The following is a 21,300-nucleotide window of genomic DNA, read 5'->3' on the forward strand; positions in this document are numbered from 1 at the left end:
ATACCAAATCCCCCTATATGCACCTGATATATCTGCCTTTTTTTGAAAATTGAAAGAAGAAGGCCAATGTTAAGGAAAGCAATTCCTTTTTTTTGCAGTGTGCCACAAGGTATGGAAGAAGGTGCTCAGGTTAGATGAGACCAAAAGAAGAATAATTTTGAAAAGTGGCAAGACATCAAACATGACTTGCTGTTCAAAGATTCCCCTCATACAGTCTGACTTAGTTTCAGTCCAAGATAGATTATATAGAGAAGGTGGTTGAGGCATATCAATACAAAATTGTCATTGTTGTTGTGAAAGGTAAGACTTTAAAATGTGTGCAAAAAGCGGCTAAATGCATTGGTCATTATATTTATTTTCAAAAGATAAAAACTATTAGTAATCATTTATTAGATTCTTTCTGATGCATCATATAATGTTCAAGAAAAAAAACACAATGATGTTTGTGGCAAAGCACACAGTGTAGTTTGCTTTCCTTTAGGAACAACATGAAAATTTTGAGCAAATCAGCATCGTGGCTTATTTTTGTGATTAATCTAGTTTATTTAAACACATCAGCTCCATGCAATTTAGCACTGAAAAACCTTAGCAGTGATCCTACTTGGTTTTATTTCTAGCGTCTAGAAACATATTTCCGAAAAGTTAGCACACATAAGTGCATTTTGCAAACAAAGAAGCGTGAAACACTAAACAGAATCGACAATTATATTTAGTTTACGACTTGAAAGTTAATTTTCAATACACCGAGTTACACCCCATAAACCTGTTATTTAAACACAACTTTGGTGTTTTCTCAGGGAGCAATTAAAAACACACACCCACACAAAAAAGATACATGGTCATCTGTGGTCAACAAATGTTGTACACATTCCTGATACCGCCACCAAGTGGCAGGATAAGCTACAACTTTTGCAAAACACCCAGTAATTAATGGGATCTTCTGGGAATGGACAATGTCTGCTGCCAGATGAACTGTTAAATAAAAATTAGGCAATAACAGAATGATGTGGGAATCACCAAGCAAAGTCAGCAGTAACCAAGGAAAAAATATTCACTTGTTGTTCTTTTTTTCCTATATTAAATCATCAAACACACTTTCACGTTTTAGAAAGTGCAAATGTGTTTAAGTGTTTGTTTAAGATCAGGAAGGAGCACAGGCTTGGTTGTTTTTGATGTAGCCAAAGTGCAGAAACAAGCCCATTTTGGTAATTTAATATTTCACTCCCTTCACATCTGGAGATGCATGTAAAAATGGAAAATAGAGGGGTGGGATATGAGACTGACATGGAGTGAGGGAGGAAGAAAGAGGAGAGAAAAAGTACACCCTCCTCTCCACACATCTCTAGCTGTTCCTCCCTCCCCATGCCTGCTCTATGACCACATAGTTTGTCCATGCACATGCTTTCTTCACACTAAAGTAGAATGCATTCTTGCTGCATGGACATGTACATCTTGTCTTTTTTCTTCTTCTTTCTTTTACTCCACCAGAATTTACACACACACATACACACCACTATGGAGTGACTGGTGTTGTAAGTTGGCGTGAGCGTTTAGGTGATCTGGGTGTGATTACTGCTTGGCTCTCCGACAGCTCTGATGATGACATTCAGCGCTTTGAGCTCCTCTGGCTTGGGTCTACTCCAAACACAACCAGGCAGTACACACTCTACCTCACAACCATCCATATATGCAGCCCGGATAAACTGTAACACAAATGCTCTACTGAGCTTAAAGCATGTTGGATTTTTATTACGAGAAAATTTGACTTTTCTGTTTTAAAAGCTACAAAGATTTTTTATTTGAAACCTTTAGAGCTCAAGTTTAAGAGAAACCTGCTTCTTGAGTCTTTAAACCTTTCCGATTCCTTCGCCTCAGTCTGCGTCCCATTTAGTCCAACTGTCTGCTTGCCTCATTTAAATGCCAGGCTCAGAGAGCAGCTGTGTGTTGGACCGTTGCTATCAAGAAGAGAGTCAATATATGCACACACACCATACTCTCTGTGATGGGGGCTGCGTGCCCAGATTGTGTTAAACCTTACTATCCTCCATGCATTTCTCTACACCCATCAACGTCAGGCCCCGCTTTGATGAAGACACACACACACACACACACACACACACACACACACACACACACACACACACACACACACACACACACACACACACACACACACACACACACATGTTCGACTCTCCATCATTATCATTGTTTCAGCTGGAGAGGAGTCAGTGCTTTTGTTTGTAATTACAGGGGTTTGAAGTGAGAGGGAAGAATTTTGAAGAGGAAAGGAGTGGATGGAAAAGAGAAAGAGCAGGTCAGAAGAAAACACACACGCACACATACACCAGTGCGTCTGTGACATATTAGTCACATTTTACCGTAATTGTTGTTAGACCCCATCCCACACTTGTAAAAAGAAGAAAAAAAAATACCCCCGGAATGTGCTCTGCAGTGGATGCCTTCCAAGGTTTTGTCTGGTGTGTTCTGCACAAAGGGCGAACGGAGCTCTGCGGCTGACTGGTATGGCTTTAAAAACACCACGGATTTGGGCAAAAGCCTGTTGCACTTCCTAAGCCTGTAGCTTCAGTTGGGATTGACCCCATCAAAGCAGAATTGACTGTACCATTTGTAGATGTACTAAATAGCTTCCAGCTAAAGTCTTTTCCTTTCCCTAAAATCTAAAAGAATCCCTGAAAGCCAAACATAAAGAGAAACCTGAAACCAAGCTGACCTCCTTCTATCTGGATATGTGTTGATAAGACAACCGGAGGATCTTACAGATAGAAGCCAAATCATTTCTGGTGGAAACCTTCTGAATTACCACCAGAGAGAATGAAGCGGTGATGTGTTTAAAAACAGCAGTTCTGAACGATGACAGGCACGTGGCACGCTGCAGCATCCACACAGCTTGCTGGGATCCCTCAGGTTTCATAAAACATAAGCCTTGTTAAAGCCAGCGCCCCCTCTGTGACAGGCAAGCCAAGTTCACAGTTCAGGGATAAGGGACTTTTAGTAAATCACAGAACAAACGACTTACTGAAGTAAACAAAACTTTTTTTTTTCTTATCAGCAACCCTGCGAGGACAGTTTTGCTCAAATTGTGAGCTGATCTACCTTCTCAACTTCTTTAAATCATTGTATCTTAAACTGTTTACATCTCCGATGCCTCCTTTCTACCAAATATTTAATGCATCACTTTGGAAAATATGCATTACTTTTGTACAGCCGCTTATGGATAAAGCATATGTTGCACAAACTGTGACAATCCCACTTGCACAGATCAACTAAGGCAATTGCTTTGAAACTCCTGGGGCTTTGGGGAGGTGTGCGACCCATGTGCGTCCTCTCCTGACTCCCCAGTGTTGCCCAACAGGGAGTGTTTGTGTGGTATCCAGGGGTAACTGGTAGAAAGGGTGGGGGGGACACCGATGTTCAAAGGCAGGGCTACAGTCGCTTGTTTAACTGTTTTTGCACTTTGTGTGATTGCTAAAAGTTTGTATATGTGTCTGTAAAAGATGCAGATGGGCTTAAACACAGTGTCACTGAGCAGCTTTGTTTGCAAGTGGCTTTACCTACATGCATGTGAGTGTCTCAAAAGAGACAGTTGTTTGTAAACAGATTAACTGTTACCGATATGCTTGGAGTGACTACCGGAGTCAAAAAGTTAAATGCACTCTATGCTCCTTTCTCTCCTTGGAGACTCTCTTTTTGGCCTCCCTAACATTCTCTCCGCCCATTTTTTATTTTCTATATTTTTCACTCTAACATACTTTTTCCTCCCTCCCTCACAATTTCTTTCTTTTGCTTCCTCCTCCTTCTATTTCTGATGATTTTAGCAGAGGTGTGACTCATTGGGCATTGAGACACAATGTCAGGTAGTGAGGGGAGGGTGGGAATGAGGTAGAGAGGAAGAAAGAGAAAATGGGGAGAGAATGAGAAATGGGGGAAGGCGAGCTGTTTTAAAAGTAGTGAGGTTCACTGTGTGTTGGGGGGCAGAAGATATGCAAAATGGAGTGGAATGTGCAAAGGGAAATAAGAGAGAGAGAACGAGGGAGACAGGGGAGTGGGAGGGGTATAAAGTTAGCACAGGGAACATATAAAATGGAAGGGAAATGAATAATTTCTGCAAACAGTTTTCGTCATTTCTCTCTCTCTCTTTCTCTCCTTGCATGTTTTGTTGCTCATGTTTTGCCCATGCAGGACAGTTTACGAGCTGACCGATGTGTTTATGTGCAAATCTTTTCCTCCATTCATGAGTTTTATGTTGCTAAATACCAGAGTGCAATAATACAAGCCCACCTCAAAGTATTTTTGCAGGAGTATAAAGGTGTGTAGAAAAGGATGAAGCTGCGAGAAGCAAGGGGGCTAAAAAACTAACGACACCCAGAGAAAGAAGGGATGAAAGATAAAAAGCGGACTATGAAAATGCACTTTGAGAAAGATTTGTGCAGGCATGATCATGTTACTGCAGCCTGTCAGTCAGCTGTTGCTGTGTCCCCTAAGGCAGGGGCTCTCCGTTTTCATCTCATCCTGGCACTCGCCCACATGTGCACACAAATACACAGATTTGGCTGACGTAACGGATGGTCTAAGCACTTTAATCTGATGGTGCATATACTTGGTGATATTGTTTAACTTTCCCCAAAGGTCAGATCCCCCTGATAACATGCATACTAGCTTAAATATCCAAAAACAAGGTCTTTTGACCACTGACTTCTCCTGTCAGTAGACTCTGGCTTTGCTCCATCCATCACATCTCTGTTTCCCATTCCTTTTCCGTTTTTCCCTTCCTCGTGTTTTTCTTGCTTGCCTAAAATCTCAGATCATCTTGCTGACAATCAGGAGAAAATTATCCACCTTAGCAGATTCAGTGCAAGAGCATCAACACTGCTGCTTCACATCGGTGAATGATCAAACCCTCTCCTCATGTCATTTGTTAGATTTCAGGCATGACCTGGTTCAACTCCCTTCTGCTGATCTCAGTGCTGCCATCTTTAGGTTATGTTTGTTACCGAAAAAACTCACCCACTGGTCATTTTATTAGGTACACCTTGCCATTATCAGATTTGAGCCTATTTTCTACCAAGAACTAATTGCATTTTTCCAACAAGGTAAAGCAGGGAACATTTTTTTTTTTTTTTTTAGAAATATTGGTCCATTTTGACATGCTAGCAACACTCCATTGGAGAAGATTTACTGTGCATTCATGATAAGATTTGTGCATTCTCAGAGATTCACTTCCATACAGAAACCCCACAGTCATATCTTCAGGTAACACAGAGTACATGTCAGGCCTAATAATATTACTTTAGCGATAGTTTCAAGGTGTTGCTTTATTGTATGTCTCGTACCCTGTCTTTTGGTTGTGCTGTTCTTTTTTCATCTCGTTACAGATGATGAAGCAGACTGAAAATGTTTTGTCATTATCATCTTTCTATCTCTTCTTTCTTTCATCTTTTCTCTTTTTTTTCTATTTTCCTTTTTCTTCTTCTGTTTTTCTGCTCTATTTACATTGCAGTGTCCATATAAACTGTAAAACTCCCTGCATAATTATAATAAAGCAATTTATATGCATTTTATATGCCTTATAAGCAAAGATTTGTGCATTCTGCTTCATCCTCAAAGTATTTAACTGAATGTACCTCTGGTCACCATGAAGGTTGGGTTGTAGAACATTTGTAACATTGTTTATTCTCCAAAAAAAGAACCTTTGTAATATGGATGCTCAGTGAAGTTGGTCAGGGAAAACGGCATGGTGATTAAACTTGGCCCTGTTGGTACTAAAGGAAGCAAAATGTGCTGTTTATATAAGCAGAGTGTACCCATGCTCTTATGGTGTGGTATGGTAAATATTGACCCTAGCACCTTAAGGTGGCAGCAAATCTTGGAGCAACTAGCATGAACTGCTTTTTTCTGTTGTGTTATTGTGTAGTTTTTGGCATCCACTGTATACCGTAGCCTCAAATCCCAGTTTTTAGCTAACATGCCTGTAAGCTATGATGTTATCACCTGCTGCCATAGGTCTTCTGTCTAAATGTTAAAGGTATTAGTCATTCAGTAGGGCTGCAACTAACAAATATTTTTCAAATCAATTAATCTGTTGATAATTTTTCTGATTAATCGATTAATAATCGGATGGCAAAAGGTTCCTTAAATAAGACTTTTTGGCAAAATTAAACCTGGTGAAACTAAAACGTTTTCCACTTGAGTTCTTGATAGGGCATACTGACAGACAAAAATGTTTTTATCTTAAATGCAAAATGTTTACATAATTATTTTTTACAATTTTGGTATAATTGCTGCACAAGGTGCATGTTTTAGAGTCTCTAAACTCCAGTTACAGTAATGATTAATTGATTACTAAATTAGTTGATGATTATTTATTTCTTTATTTTTTCCAGCCTTTTATTGTAATTTCACTGTCACAAGTACAGAGCAAAGAAATGAACTCTCTGCATTTAACCAATTCCCTTGGGGAGCAGTGGGCTGCCATTGAGCGGCACCCGGGGAGCAGTGTGGGGTTAAGGGTCCTTGCCCAGGGACCCAGAGTGGCAGTCTGTGGGAGTGGGTCTCAAACTCTGAATCTCAGGATTCCAAGCTCTATGCCCTAACCACTAGGCCATTCCCCAAAATTATTGTGTGCCTAGTGGGGTACAGCAATGGCTTGTGCTCTGAGAAGCTTGCAAGTACCCGGTTCAATCCCCACAGTCTCCCCACTGCTCCCCAAGGGGATGGGTTAAATGCAGAGATAATTTTCTCCAATGTTGGATCAGTAGTAAAGTTGGATTAAAATGTATTTTAATAATTGATTAATTTGATTGATTGTTTCAGCTCTAATTCAGAGATCTTATAATGCATAGCATTTTTTTTAAGAAGTTTTGGAATTAGCGACTGTTTCCTTCTATTATTTAAATTGTCCACCTACCACTCTCTGACCTCAGACATCAACAAAGTAAATTCATGCAGCATTCTAATTTTTTTCTGGCCATTGTGAATGAAAGTCCCAGTAGATCAACAGCCTCTTAGATACACAGACCAGCTTCTCTGGCACTAGCAACAATACTTAACACTGAAGAAATCTAAATCAATTTCTTCACCTTTTGCCAATGTTTAAAATTCCACTTATTCTATTTACTATACCTGGAAAACTAATAGTACTGAATTGCTGACATCTGATTTGCTAATCAAATTAATTACACCAATATACTTACTGTAATGGTCACTGACAGTATTTAAAAAAAAACACACAAGACTTTTTTACATGAAACTACTTTGGTTCGGTGCTGGTGTTGCATTTTGGCATAGAAACTCACCTTAATATTGATTAGAGGCAGTCCTGATTCATTTAATATTTCAGTGATAGAGGAAAAGACAAGATCAAAGTCATCCTGATAGATTTCTATCGTCACTCCCACCTGTTCCCTCTGGAATTTCCTCTCTTCCCAGCATGCGTGCATGTGCGTGCACTACTGTTATGTCTACCATACTGTTTGTGTTTCTGCATGTGTGCCTGGGTTTGCATCTGCTACCATGTGGCTTTGGACCTAAATGCCAATGTGTCTGTGTAGTCTGAACACGTTTGCCACTTGCGGGAATCTTATAATCTGGAAGTGGAATATGTGCTCATGTCTGTTTCTGTCTAGCCCTGCTCCATCTCGCTCCTTTCTTTTTTTGTCTCTTTTTTCCCCTCCTTCTTTTAATCTTTGACAGCTCCAACGGGTCTTTAGTATATCACTGGTTGATACATGCCAACTTTTCCCACTACTTCTGTTTTCTCTAATTTAAAGCTCTCCTTCTTTCGTCCGCAAAGCAATGTCCCATCAACAGGCAGGTTCTCAGGAACGTGAGGAGACACACGCTGAGACAAGCGGGACATAGTCCATGCAGACGCAGTCTCTGTAGACGTCTCATATTGCTGACATTTTTCCCTTTTTGTGAATATAAGGTAATAATGATAATATTAGTGGGTGTGACGGAGCGAGGGCCGATTCACTGACTCTGCCAGCCTCCTATAAATATCCCCCTTCTTCTGGGGAATCTGAGACGCAGCAGAGACCTTCAGTTTACACAGCTGAGGAGCATGTGGACCAAAAACTTATTTCTCCCTCTTATTTCCCTCCCTCTTCTTCCCCCTATCCCAACTCTTCTTTTTTCCTATCACCTCACTGCTCTCTGTGCTACGGGATGTCATCCACATTTTTTCTGATGCCTTTCTTTGTCTCCTCTCTCTTATCTCCTCTCACCTGCCTTCCTCCCTCATGATTTCTTGCTCATATCTCTTTGTCTTGTGTGACCTCGACGCTCACCTCTCACTCCCACATCTCTTCTTTTTTGTATGTATCTTCTTTGATAGATTTTTGTAGTGACACACTGGACAAAGTTTGGCAGGTTATTATGGAAACTGCAGAGTGATAAGGTGAAGCTAATTACAGGTGGAAGTCACCCCCTTTTCATCATGGCTCTGTATTTTGTTGTGTCCGCTCATTTCCCTTTGCCCCAGGTTCACCTCATCCCCTGGCCCATCTCTCACCCTATATTTCCAGGCACTGACATACTCATTGGCTGAAATACTGCAATATATCTCATAAAGGCACACAGATTTACCATGTACAGATATATCAAAGCATTAGCATGCAGACATTAAGCCATGCTGGTATACATACTGTACCTAAGAAGCTGGAGTAACTTCTAAAGTTATTCCAATGTATTTTTACACTTTTTCGTATGTGTCAACAACAAGCTTCTTTATGTTAAGATATTTTGGTAATAGACAAACACAAAATGGTGGTAATACAGGAGGTCATTCCTTCCAGCTGCTTTTAGATTTTATAACACCCTCACCTGTAGGGGGAGTTTTATGCTTATTGTCTGTTCTGAATTTGCTGTTCAAAAACACAATGTAAAATGTTCAACTACTTTAATTTTTCTTTTTTAAATGACTGGTTTTTCAATAATCGTGGTCATTGTTTTCACACTAAAAATGAGTGTATCATCTCTCTCTGAGTTGTATATAAATAGCTGCCATGGAAATTTAACTTTTAAAAAGATTTATCTAATCTATGATAGGCACTAGACTAGGGTTGATGTTTACCCTCCAAAAGGAAGCTAGCAAACACATACAGCCAGTGTTATAATGGCATGATTATATCAAAGCATATTAATCTGTTAAAAATACTCAGTCTAGTGAAAAATCTATACAATTATTTGTGGGAAGGCTTTAAAGTTGCTCTTCACATACTGTCCACCTGTGTTCTGTGCTCAACCTGTTCAGAGTGTAAGCCGCCTCTCGCCCATTGACAGCTGGAGATAGGCGCCAGCAACCCCAGCTGGGATAAGTGTGACAGAAAATGGATGGATGGATGGATGGATGGATGGATGGATGGATGGATGGATGGATGGATGGAGGGAACCATTTAAAGGGTTTTGAACCAGTTTCATGAAAGGCTATTTTTTGTGTGATAAACTCAGTGAGTCGGAACTAGAACTGTCCTGCTTGGGCCATGTAGTTATCTCCAAAACAAAAAGTCAGATTTTGAGATTATTTTGCTTGGTGGCTGGTGGGCTGCTCTCTCTTCTTCTCTTCCTTGTATAGTAAAATTAAGGAGGTAGTAAAATAGATAATTAGGAAACTTGTTTAGACATAAGTCCACTGATATGTTAATGTATCGACACTTCTGGAAAGAAAAAAATGATACATAAAAAAAAAAAAATTGTAATTCAGGAAAGTGAAGGGTTGCAGGACGCATGAATTAATCTGTCAATATTTTTTGATTCATTTATTAATAATCAGATAGCCAAAGTTCCTTAAAGAAGAATTCTTACGAAATCAATCCAGGTGAAACTAACACTTTTCCATTAGAGTTGTTCTGGGAAGAGCATTTTGACAGATGAAAATGTTTTTCTTTTTTTAAATGCAAAATGATTATGTGTATTTTTGACAGTTCTGGTATAATTAGTGGGTTTCTCTTGTAGCTAAAGGCATGTTTTAGAGTCTCTATACTCCAGTAAATGATTAATTAATTACTTAATTATCTGATGATTATTTCAGTAACCGATTAATCTGATTAACTGTTTCACTGTTGAAGTATTCAATTTTGAATTGTGGTTTTCATAAAATAATAGAAAACAAACAAACAAAACAGTCCCAGACATATTAGAGCACCTTGCTCATGAAAATTTAACCAACAAACCATCAACAGGTATAGAAACCTGAATGAAATTTTCAGAAAACACCTGATTGCTGTGATTCCCTCAAGTGTTGCTCAATATTTTAGTTTAGGAGACACATCATGCTTGTTTACTCGTTTTTTTTTCTTTGTTTTTTATTTACATTTCTATTAAACCACAATTCAAAATCATTGTCATGATTATCATATAGGTTTTATTTATGATTACTTTTGTTAACTTGCTTCACCAGCAGATTTTTAAAAATCTTTAATGCGAGGGTATGTAAACATTCGAGCATAACTGTACACACACACAGACCTCTTTGTTTTCATGATATATGGGGAGATCTTATTGACTTGCACTCATTTTATATTGCATAACCCAGACCCTTTTCCTAAACTAAACTGAATTCACACATTAGTCCTTAACCTACCTTCAACTTGAAGAACAGAGCTTTACCATATGGGGACCAGTTGAATGTCCCCATATGTACCTATAAAAGCCCTGCATGTAGGATATTTTGCAAAATACTTCCCCCACAGTGGTACTGGACATCTGTAAGCGATGTTCCCTCCACTTTTTCATGTGTCTGAGAAACACAAGAACCCCCTGGGTACACTGAGGACCACTTTGATCAACATTAGATGAGCATGCTGAGGCCTCACACCAATATTAAACTTGTTATAAACCGATTTATAACAAATTTATTATAACTTATTACATGGTTTATTAAAAGAAAAAGAGATTATAGCAGCAATTTCCATTAGTTTACTGTTTATTTAAGTCATTTGGCCCATTTAAAATGAAAAAAAAAAAAAAGGCTTGTTCATGAGATGTGTCATATGTTATGGGTAAAAGTCCTGCTTTGGCCAGGGTGAGAGATATTACTCCTTTTAGACATAACTTTTTTCAATATTACACATCCACATTTTACACAATTATTGAAAATGTTTTAATCATACACTATTTTGTGTTTCAACTAATATAAACTCTATAATAGTAAAAATATATCATAATTAATATCTATGAATAAAAAAAACATCATTAATGTCACTAGAATATGAAAAAACATGACTTATGTTTTTATCTCTTTTTATCGTCTGCCCTTCACTTCTCCAATGTTTGTCCAACTATGCCACTTTGAGATGCTTTCTGGATGCTGTTTTGATGGTACATTAAATAACATTTTCTTTTACAGTCAACACTGGATACTTGAAATGTGGCACAAATATCTACAAGCTGTGAGATATCATTTAGCTCCTCACATTTAAGTGCTGCAGCAACCACATATGAGAATGTCCTGATTGACACCTGTTTATCTGTTTATGTTTTCGCTTCATCATGTACTTGAATTTACCAAAAATAAATAAATAAAACGTTTTTTTAAAAAGGATTGCGCTGTGTGGCGAACAGGCGTATCTTCAGCTGTGTGCATGCTGGATAGCAGGGCTTTTAGAAGCCGGTGAGTTTCATTGTTCAGGAAGCTTAGACTGATAAATAATTTGAACCACCACATTCTTCTTCCTGTTGGATTCACAGTGCTTTCTTTGCAGGTTATAAGTTTAAAAACTAATGATACACGGAGTCAAAATAATAGAGAAAAAATGGTTATTGGTCTAACTGATTTATTGTTTATGTTGGATTTTAATCTATCCACTGCACAGATTTCCTTCTGCGCTGAGAATACTCAAAAAGTGCACAAGCACGCAGCTTAGAAGGGAGATTGCCTGTAAGGTTAGATAACTCCTAATTAAACAAATAACGAGTAACCTAAGTTTAAGTGCAGTGATTGGTATTAATGATAATGTGTTGGTATGCAGTATAAGTTAAGTATTGTGCAACATATCCTGGTTAAAGCCAGACACTCACACATCAGATTTTACAATGCCATTGCACTATAATCTGGTGTAATAATACTGCAATAACTTACACTATTTATCTATTTAACAAACCAGAAACAGCACTTTTCCTGCCACCACTTTACTGTACATAAGATATATATTTATATAAGTCACCTTAAATCTCTCCTTTATTTTTTTTACTATCCACTGTATATATCTGGATGCACTGTATATATGTCATGTACCTTTTCCATCTTTGTGCACTTCCTGTTTGTTTGTAAGTGCCGATGTCACAAGTGAATTTCTCCACTGTGAGAACAATAAAGTTTTATTCTATTCTATTCTATTCTATTCTACACTACTATGGTGGGTATACTGTACAGCACGTGGTCCTGCCTACCCACAAGATGATGGATCACACCATTTGGTGGGTTAAAATATTACTTTTTGAACTAAGTACAACATTGTTATTACACTAGAAAAAAATTTTTTCTATATATGTTAAAAAGGCCATACAGTATAAAAGAAAACTCAGATTTCTGGGGTGTTTTAATTCAACGAGCTAAATATGCCTATGTTTGCGATTGTAAAGTGACAAAATGCTATAAAATGTTAAGGTATATACAGATGCATTTGCTGAATACTGTATTATATGTAAGTCTTGCTATGTTTGTATTTTGATGAAAGATAGACAACAGGGGGAGGGGGTTAAAAATATCTTTTTGTCATGTTGTTTGCCTTTTGCTCTCCCTCGCCAATTTTTTTTCAGCATAAACATGTCTGAAAGCGTAGAAGTCATTTTAATCCCCTCGCCGGCCTGTCATCACATCTCCATTTCATATTAAGGCTTGCACAATGAGTGGGTAAACAGATGCATGGTACACTGAAATGACAAAAAATGATAATGTTAAAGTAAACAAAAAAGAGAAATAAAAACTGCTGTCAACAACAAAAAAGATCAAAGACGACTTTGACCCTTAAAAAATGCCCTCCTAAGCTCTTTGCTGTAATTTCATTACATTTTCTCTTCAAAGTGATCAGGTTACCTTGTAAGACAAAAACAATATCCATTTAGGTTCAATGATAAAGACCTGAATACAAGACAGTAAAAATACTATGACACTTGAACAATATTTTTTTTTAACTTAAACAAAATATAAAGTGTTTGTCCATCCTCATTAAGTGAATCAACTAGATCACATTTCCATTACAATTTCGATTTATTAACAATTTCAATTTAATATGTTATTGAGTGTTTTTTTCTCATTTCCCAAAGATACATGAATTGGATTTCAAAACAGGCAACTTCCCCATACTGTCGGATCTCTGGAAAACTAATTATCTTGTCATGTGAATTTGAAAGTTACAGACCAATAGAAAACAAGTAAACTTGAGTAAAAATGATTAAATTGTCTCCAAGGTTTAAGGATAATTTTGGGGGATTTCTGCTGTTTATTATAGGAATAATTTAGATCAACGCTGGTTTCAACATATATGATCAGGTTTCATAGTAATAACTGTTGTTACAGATCAGCTTTGTTTGTCTTTTGTTTTCAACATTATTATATATTTTAGAATTGTGAAAAAGAAATATTGGCTGTCGCTCTGATTATGTTTTGTTCAACAATATGTATAATAATATGTATCTAGTTCCACCTAGTGGATGTTTGTTAGCATTACACATTTTTTCTATTCCTTGTAGAATCTGTTGGAAAATGTGCCAGACTAAAAGCATAAAAACTATACACTACACTACTTAGCTATTATTTAAAATGAAGATTAGAGAGTGAAGATTATTTAAGTTATCCTCTCATGTGAGTTGTGTTACTTGGCTCGAACTTAAAAAAGGGTTACCAGATGATAAACTCTTTAATCATTGTTTCATATCTAAAATTTGATCTACGCATTAGTAGAGTATAAGAGCATTTACACTAAAAAGCAGATTCTCCAGAACAATTTGAACAAACATTATTTCTAAATGCTTAGCTGCTGTTCAAATGCTTTCAGAAAGTGTACATAATGAGCAGTAATTTCCAACAGATGTTGGCTTCAGGATCATTCAAATACAGAAAAACAAGCTTTCATTCATTAAAAGTAAAGCTTTTATTTATCACTTTTTATTTATAAGATGAAACTAGATAGATAAGGACTTTATGAAGGAAATAAAATAAATAAATTAAAATTGATTAAAAACATATTTAATCCAGAATGTAATAATTTACACTTATTCAGAACCATGGAAATTCATTTTACGGTATAACAATTTAGTTAAAATGTTGCCTTTTTTTATGAATATTGTGAAAAATCGGTTTCATCTAATCATATGTAATGGAATGGGCAATTAACAGAGATGTAAGTTTAATATATTAATACTCCAATTGTCTTGGAGTATTTGAGAAAAAGAAAAAAGTGTTGTAACCGTAGCTAGCTGATTCCTCTCCACAACCACAAAACTCGTTAGAATCCAAAGAAATAAATTTAGTCATGTTTAAAATAACAAACTGTTTCGTGAGATAATGACTTTTTGTCTTCTGTACAAAGCTTTTACAACATATGCAGTCTGCAATGGAATAAGAATGAAATTAAAGGATTCAGGGCCCAATACATGGACAAAATGTACTACAAGGCAAAACTCCACTTCATTAGTCTGTGCAGCATCTCTTACACAGTAATAGACTGAGAGTTTTTATACTGTAGGCCTACGTTAAAAATATAATAGCAAAACATCTAATAACTAAAATAGACCTGAGGGTCTATCTAAGTCAGAGCTACACAAGCCCCCGTGCAGAAATTGGTGTTGGGTGTGATCATTTACTGTATCTTTAAATGACCGCTGAACAACACGACCTCGTACGACACTAGTTTCTGTCAGATCGGACACAAAACCAGATTCAGTATATTCAGGGCTTAATACGCAAAGCCAAAATATTCCGGTGGTTGAAATCTTGTGGGTAAATGCACCGTCATAGCTCATATTGCAAAAGAGGATGGCATCGACATGGAATGTAGTATTGTGAGGCTGGTCTAAACCTCCACTTTATGTACTGTTGGGTGAATTAGTGGTTAACTGTAACTTATAATTAGCCCATTTATAGTTAGCAGTTTTTACTTGTAATTTCAGCTTGACTTAAGCCACTCTGCTTCCACCTGTTCCTGTGTGCACACTCAAGGCTGCTCTAAACTTATCAAATGTTTTTTCCCTGATAATGAAGTAGGAAGGCTGCTGGCCCTGTACTCACCAGAACTGATAATAAATGTTAAATCGTGGACTCATTAGTAAGAATGGGCAGTGATTGAAGGGAAGAGACAGAAAGATACCTGATTCTATTTTAATAAGAACATCAAATATTATACCTTTTTTTTTTTTCTTTTAACAGACATAAACTTCTAAACTCCATTTTCTTTAAATCCTGGGTCTTTCTTAAAACATCTAATCTGAAGTCCCAGAATCTCAGGTCTGACCATGGCCTGGAAGATAATACAATGAATTCTGCTTCTGCTTCTACAGCTGGACAGAAGAGAATCATGAAGAATACATGTGAAAAACAGTGTAGTATGGGCAAAAATTATCTAGGCAGCCAGTATTTTTTTTAGAATACCTGTTTGAAGATGTTTCTGACCTCTCGTTACACCGACTCCACAATCAGTAGATTTTGATCTCTGTTTCAAACAGAACCATTTTCCTCCATGCTGTAACAGACACTGGCTCCTTTCCGCTGTGGCATGACATTTCCTTGTCAGAAATATGAATTGAGTCTATGGAACACTGACCTAAAAGTAAAAGGGGGAGCATGCTATAGTCATGCTGCTAAAGAGGCGTTGTCAGCATCAGATTCCAGCCTCCTGCATGGCACAACCAGGAGGCAATAAGCACACAAACCTTAGGGATCTGCTATGGGCATACATATGTAAAGTTTCTTAAATGTATGCCAGTTCTATACCCTATGAGAACTGAGATCTCAAAGTATGCTACATAATTGAGAGGGAACAACTGAAGCCATAACCATCATCTCAGAAGTGAGGGGGGACACATTTTACAGAGCTATTTATCAGTCCATAATCCCTGCCTGTTTTTTCCCTGCAAAACATATTCTTCTTACCTGATAAGACCCTGCATCATTCTGCCTGCTGCTGGCCTCTGATCCACCTCCTCCCTGATTCAGCTTTTTTTGCTATGGCAATAAAGATAAACGAAATGTGGAGAGCAACATTTTGAAATGGCATTAGAAAGAGTAAAATTTGCAGTGGCAATTAACCTCAAAATAACTTTTAACTCATAGATATATTTTTTATCAGCTACTTTTATTCTTTATTTACCTGTGCAGATCCTGCATGCTGGACTCTGCTGCTGGTCTCTAGTCCATCTCCTCACTGACCTTGCTCTTTCTATTATGGCAATCAACATAAAAAAATGTGAAAGCAACATTTTGAGATAAAATTAGGAAGGTAAGCAGCAGCAGCACAAAAAAAAAAAAAAAAAATTCCTTACCAAACTTAATTCGCTCTCCTTATTGTGACGAAAAGACTTATTTTAAATATGTGGAGAGCAATGGTGAGCATAAAGCCCAGAAATGAAAGAGGATTTGGGTTTATAAACTAACCAGCAAATAATTTCACAGATGTATAAACTTTTAGAATTACTGCTGGTAACTAGTATAAACTGTATTAGCATGTTTACCTTATCATCATTTAACTAATAGTAAATTTTGCAAACGGCTTAAACGGTTTGTTTGGAGAAAAACTGCAACGTTTCTTGCTTCTTGCTTGTTGGTTACTAATCATTCTGAGGCATCACGCCGTTCCTAGCGTGAGTATCATGGTGCGTTCAAAGACAGCACGGGAAAATAAGCTACTGCATACTAATAACGGGTTGAACTGTTGTAACGGCTGTAAAAAAAAAAAAAAAAAAAAGGTGGGGGAAACACAGGGGGACAGATAGTAAAGTGCGGAGGACATGCGTACCCCGCCGTGATCTTTAGCACATTGGGTAACGTTGTAACACAGGAAAACTTTGAAATATATTAACGAACCTTGCAAAAGTTTTTTTTGTTTTTTTTTGTGGAACCTGAAGGCAAACTGGACATGCTTTGTTTAGGCCGGTAGACAACAGAGCTCAAAGCAATCCCTGTCTTGTTTTTAAATTTTTTGGTAGGGAGGGAGTTGCTGTCGAAACAATTCAGATTATATATGCTCGTAAGATCTTGAAAGGTACCAAAGTGTACCACTGATTATGAAAAAAAAACGGGGGGTGGGGGGTATTTAAATACTATGCATGTTATGTGTATTTCATATATATATATATATATATATATATATATATATATATATATATATATATATATATATATATATATATATATATATATATATATATATATATATATATATATATATATGTGTGTGTGTGTGTGTTACTTGTTTTTGGATCCGGGACTCAACGGATCCAAAAACAACACATCAAAAGTTGGGTTGCCTCAGCCATCCTATTTCTACTTTGCAGATATATTTCAATATTATGCTATAAATACCTCTTAGCTTAACTATGTTTTTCATGTTAACTGAGTATATAATTATTGCCATATTCTGTGTACAGATATAATTACCTTATATAGTTATATCAGCATGTTTACCTACAGTATTTGAGAATGTGTTAAATACCCTTTAGTGGCTGTATAGGCTCATTGCAGCCCCCAAACAGACATCATATGTCCACTACTAGTGCATTTTTCACTATTACATTTTAATGTATTATCACTTTTTGGTAGCTTTTTACAAACTATTTTTGCACAGCCTGTTTTTTTTTCTCCTTTGAAGTTAGTGCCACATTTTAACTCATTAACAACATACATCTTTGAGCAGAGTTATAACTCTTGTGTTATTTTGCTTTTTGACTATGTTCAATTGCCTGTTTGAAGAATTTATTTATTTATTTATTTTTTTACTTCTGGTCAACAGTGTATTGTACAAAAGTGCTGCTACTGACTTTCTTGTTTTTTTGTTCACCTGGGTTTGCACTATTATACAACTGACAAGATTAGAGTTTTCATATGTGTGCTACCATTTGTCCAACATTCTTATTTCTACCGGATTTCTGTGTGATACCTGAAGAATAATAAATAGACAAAAGAATGCTTCAGTTCTACATTAGTTATTCATTTATGGCAAATTACATTCAATGCTTTACACATAGAATAAATTCATTAAGTGGTCCACAGAGAAAGTGGGTATCACATGTTCAAAACAATACTGGGGAACATATTGGTAAGAGTACAGCACACTGTCACAATTTTCTCCACTATAACCAAGACATCCTTAATGGCTGCACCATGCTCAGTGGTATGTTACCCCGTAGTAAGGTGTATTAGTTCTGTTAGTCTGTTCTCCTCCAGCAGATGCTCAACTTCTGCACGTCTATGACAGCACAATCCAGACTCTTTCTGTTCTTCTTTTTAATATTTATCCACCTCTGCTTCCACACTGCGTTCTGTTTCATTAAATTCTTTCCTTCCCATGAGATCGCTCCTCTGGTAGCTCTGTGCCTCTTCCTTCTGCATGCAAATCGCTCAGGAGTTATTGCTTTAACTTCTTTATGTCAAGATGTAAACAAAGCACCCAGTCAGGATCACACTCCATAAATTCATAGGCAGGTTTCCCTGATAGAAAGTAGATGCTTAGACTTATGTGGCTTTAATATTTAATATGTGCAAAATAGGATTTAAACCAAACAAAATAGGATTTAAACCTTTTTCTTTATAAACTTAGCATAGTGGAAATCGCGTTAACACAAAAACATTGCCGAGGAAATGTTGTGGAATGCCATGTAAGTCCACCATCCATGCCATCCGAAGCGCCTCTTTGTCAGTTCTGCAACCTGAAAAACGCTCTGTTAGTAATATCCGATTTCCCCTTCGATTATGAGGCTGAATGTGGCAGTTGACTACACAATATCTGTTGGCTTTTTTTTAGATTACTGACCAAAACAAAAACTCACCAATCCAGCTGAAATGCCACCTTTTGTAGATTCTGTGTCATATAGTCCCAAGATGCATTGTGTGGCTGATGTCACTTTCACAAACCCACAGGGCAAAGCAAACTAACATTACCACACATGACCACAATAAATCAATAAGAGCCTTATTTCTTAAAGCAGTATCCTACCTGTTCCATAAGGGGAAATTAATGGACTACTCCAACTGGAAAGAGGTTTGGCTGCTTCCTAATCGATTTTTAATATCCTAAATAACAACATTAAAATAATCCTATTTAAGTTGATCCATGATCTTTATCCTACCTTTTTAATCCAGAAATGCTTTAAAAAGAATATTGATGATAATTACAGCTGCTTCTGTAATAATTCTGAAGCATCTGTTTTGGTACTTGCCATTTATCCAGTCCTTTTGGCATGACACAGCTCAACAACAGGAAAAAATAAAGACTTTCTTTGATTCTGGAAAATATTGTTCGGCATTAAAATAAACTGTAAAATTAGAACAAAGAGATCAGATAATGTATGCTATATATTATTTACCGTATTATTTTTATGGCTAAGTTTTTTATGCATGAATGCAGATTTCTAGTTACTAAACCATGTACCACTGCCTTTATAAAGGAACTTATGATACATGACTTATAACTTATGCGTTCTACCTCATGTGTGAAAGGTTAATAAAACTCTAAGAATATCATTGTTTCTTCTCCTCATATTTAAAATGTACCAAAAAACAAAAACAAACTAAACTTTTGAAATACTCATATTGCTGATGATTGTGCTAGTATCACTTACTGGCGTTTCAGATAAGAGAACTGACATAGCTCAACCTTATCCAAAAATATGTTAATAAAATGAACAACTCCAGGCAAGGGCTTACGCTGATGTGCCGATTAACGTCCAGTAGATGGCGCCATAGGATTGTGTATAAAAATGAAAACCATCACCTGTTAAAAAAGAAAAAAATATATATACAAACTTATATATATATATATATATATATATATATATATATATATATATATATATATATATATATATATATATATATATATATATATATAAAAACTTTGTATATACAGAGTAACTTTGTCCAAATTTATTTATTTCAGTTTTCAACTTATAAAGTTAAGAACTTAAGTAGAGTTACCTTGTTCCAATTTCTTGTTACCAATTGAAGCAATTAATTTACGTTAGAGCTGCATTTTCTTTACGATCCTAATGGACCTCTACAGAGGATGGCTCTCCATAGCTGGGGGGTTTCCTACTTTTCTGAGCCAAGGCTGACTCAGCCAATGTCCTGTCAAAAGGCCTTCACCTGCCTCTGGGCATCTCACCTCTCTGGTTTATGTAGGGTTTGTCTGATTATGCTCTGCAATTGCTCTAAATGTTGTGCTGCACCAGGTCTTAGTGAAAGTCAATTCACAGGGAGAGTCTACAGCAACAGGGCCCAAAACCCTGGACAGCTCTCCATTAATCATAGTGTTTCTGGAACCCCTTCATCACGTTAAGATGATAATCCTTTTGATCAGCTCTGGAACCATGTGTGATCAATAAATACTACTAATGATTAATCATAACCCTTTTTCTGCTTTTATTTATGCATGTCAGATTAATGATCGACATTCAGGATAAGGATCAGTTAACAACATCCATATAACTGATATATGTGTATAAGAAGACATGCAAAATCTAACTTCTCATGATTTTTTCCCCCAAATACTTCAAGTCGCCACAAATAATTTTACACATCTCCACTTCCACGGTTCCCCCAGTAGATAGCGCCATGGGATCACGGATATTTATGGCGAATCGGTTTGATTCTTCCAACTTTAACGCACCATGAACCAAAGCAACAGATACCACCAGTGAAAAGTTGAAAGTATTTTTGTAAAAAATAAAAACTTAATTTAGAAAATGTAAAAGAAGAATCCAGCTACCACATTTTACCTTAGCTGATCCAACATTAGGCACTTCTTTATCCGGTGACCTGAAGAGGGTCACGGTCAGGTGGCTGTTGCGCATCGGCGCTGAGAAAGTAATGGCTCTCTTCCTGTCGGACAATGAGGTGAACCGGGTGATAGGGGCGGATGAGACCGGCTTAATGCTCCGTGTAATGCATGTTAATAACACAGGCACCGAGGGAGCGCCTGACGGAGCGCTTTGGGATTATTTATCACAAAACATTTGTATTCTTCCGTCGGAGAACGCTTGATCCCGGATAGCTGTACACTAATCCTTCACTCCGTTAATTAAAAAGAAGGGGAAAGCAATGGAACTGGTTGTGGTGGTGATTTTTTC

At 37.0% G+C, this 21,300-nt stretch overlaps 1 long non-coding RNA gene across 1 annotated transcript; it reads right to left on the reverse strand.

Moving 5' to 3' along the window:
* Window positions 1–16,111: 16,111 nt before the first annotated feature.
* On the reverse strand, window positions 16,112–21,042 carry LOC119794354. Its single transcript, XR_005282211.1, has 3 exons — window positions 20,950–21,042; window positions 16,329–16,397; window positions 16,112–16,183 (listed from the first exon to the last, which is right to left on the reverse strand). It is a non-coding gene; the product is annotated as an uncharacterized LOC119794354 (long non-coding RNA).
* Window positions 21,043–21,300: the final 258 nt, after the last annotated feature.

The sequence above is a fragment of the Cyprinodon tularosa genome, unplaced genomic scaffold (genome assembly GCF_016077235.1).
Source record: "Cyprinodon tularosa strain WSP-4 unplaced genomic scaffold, ASM1607723v1 ctg476, whole genome shotgun sequence".
Taxonomy (NCBI): domain Eukaryota; kingdom Metazoa; phylum Chordata; class Actinopteri; order Cyprinodontiformes; family Cyprinodontidae; genus Cyprinodon; species Cyprinodon tularosa.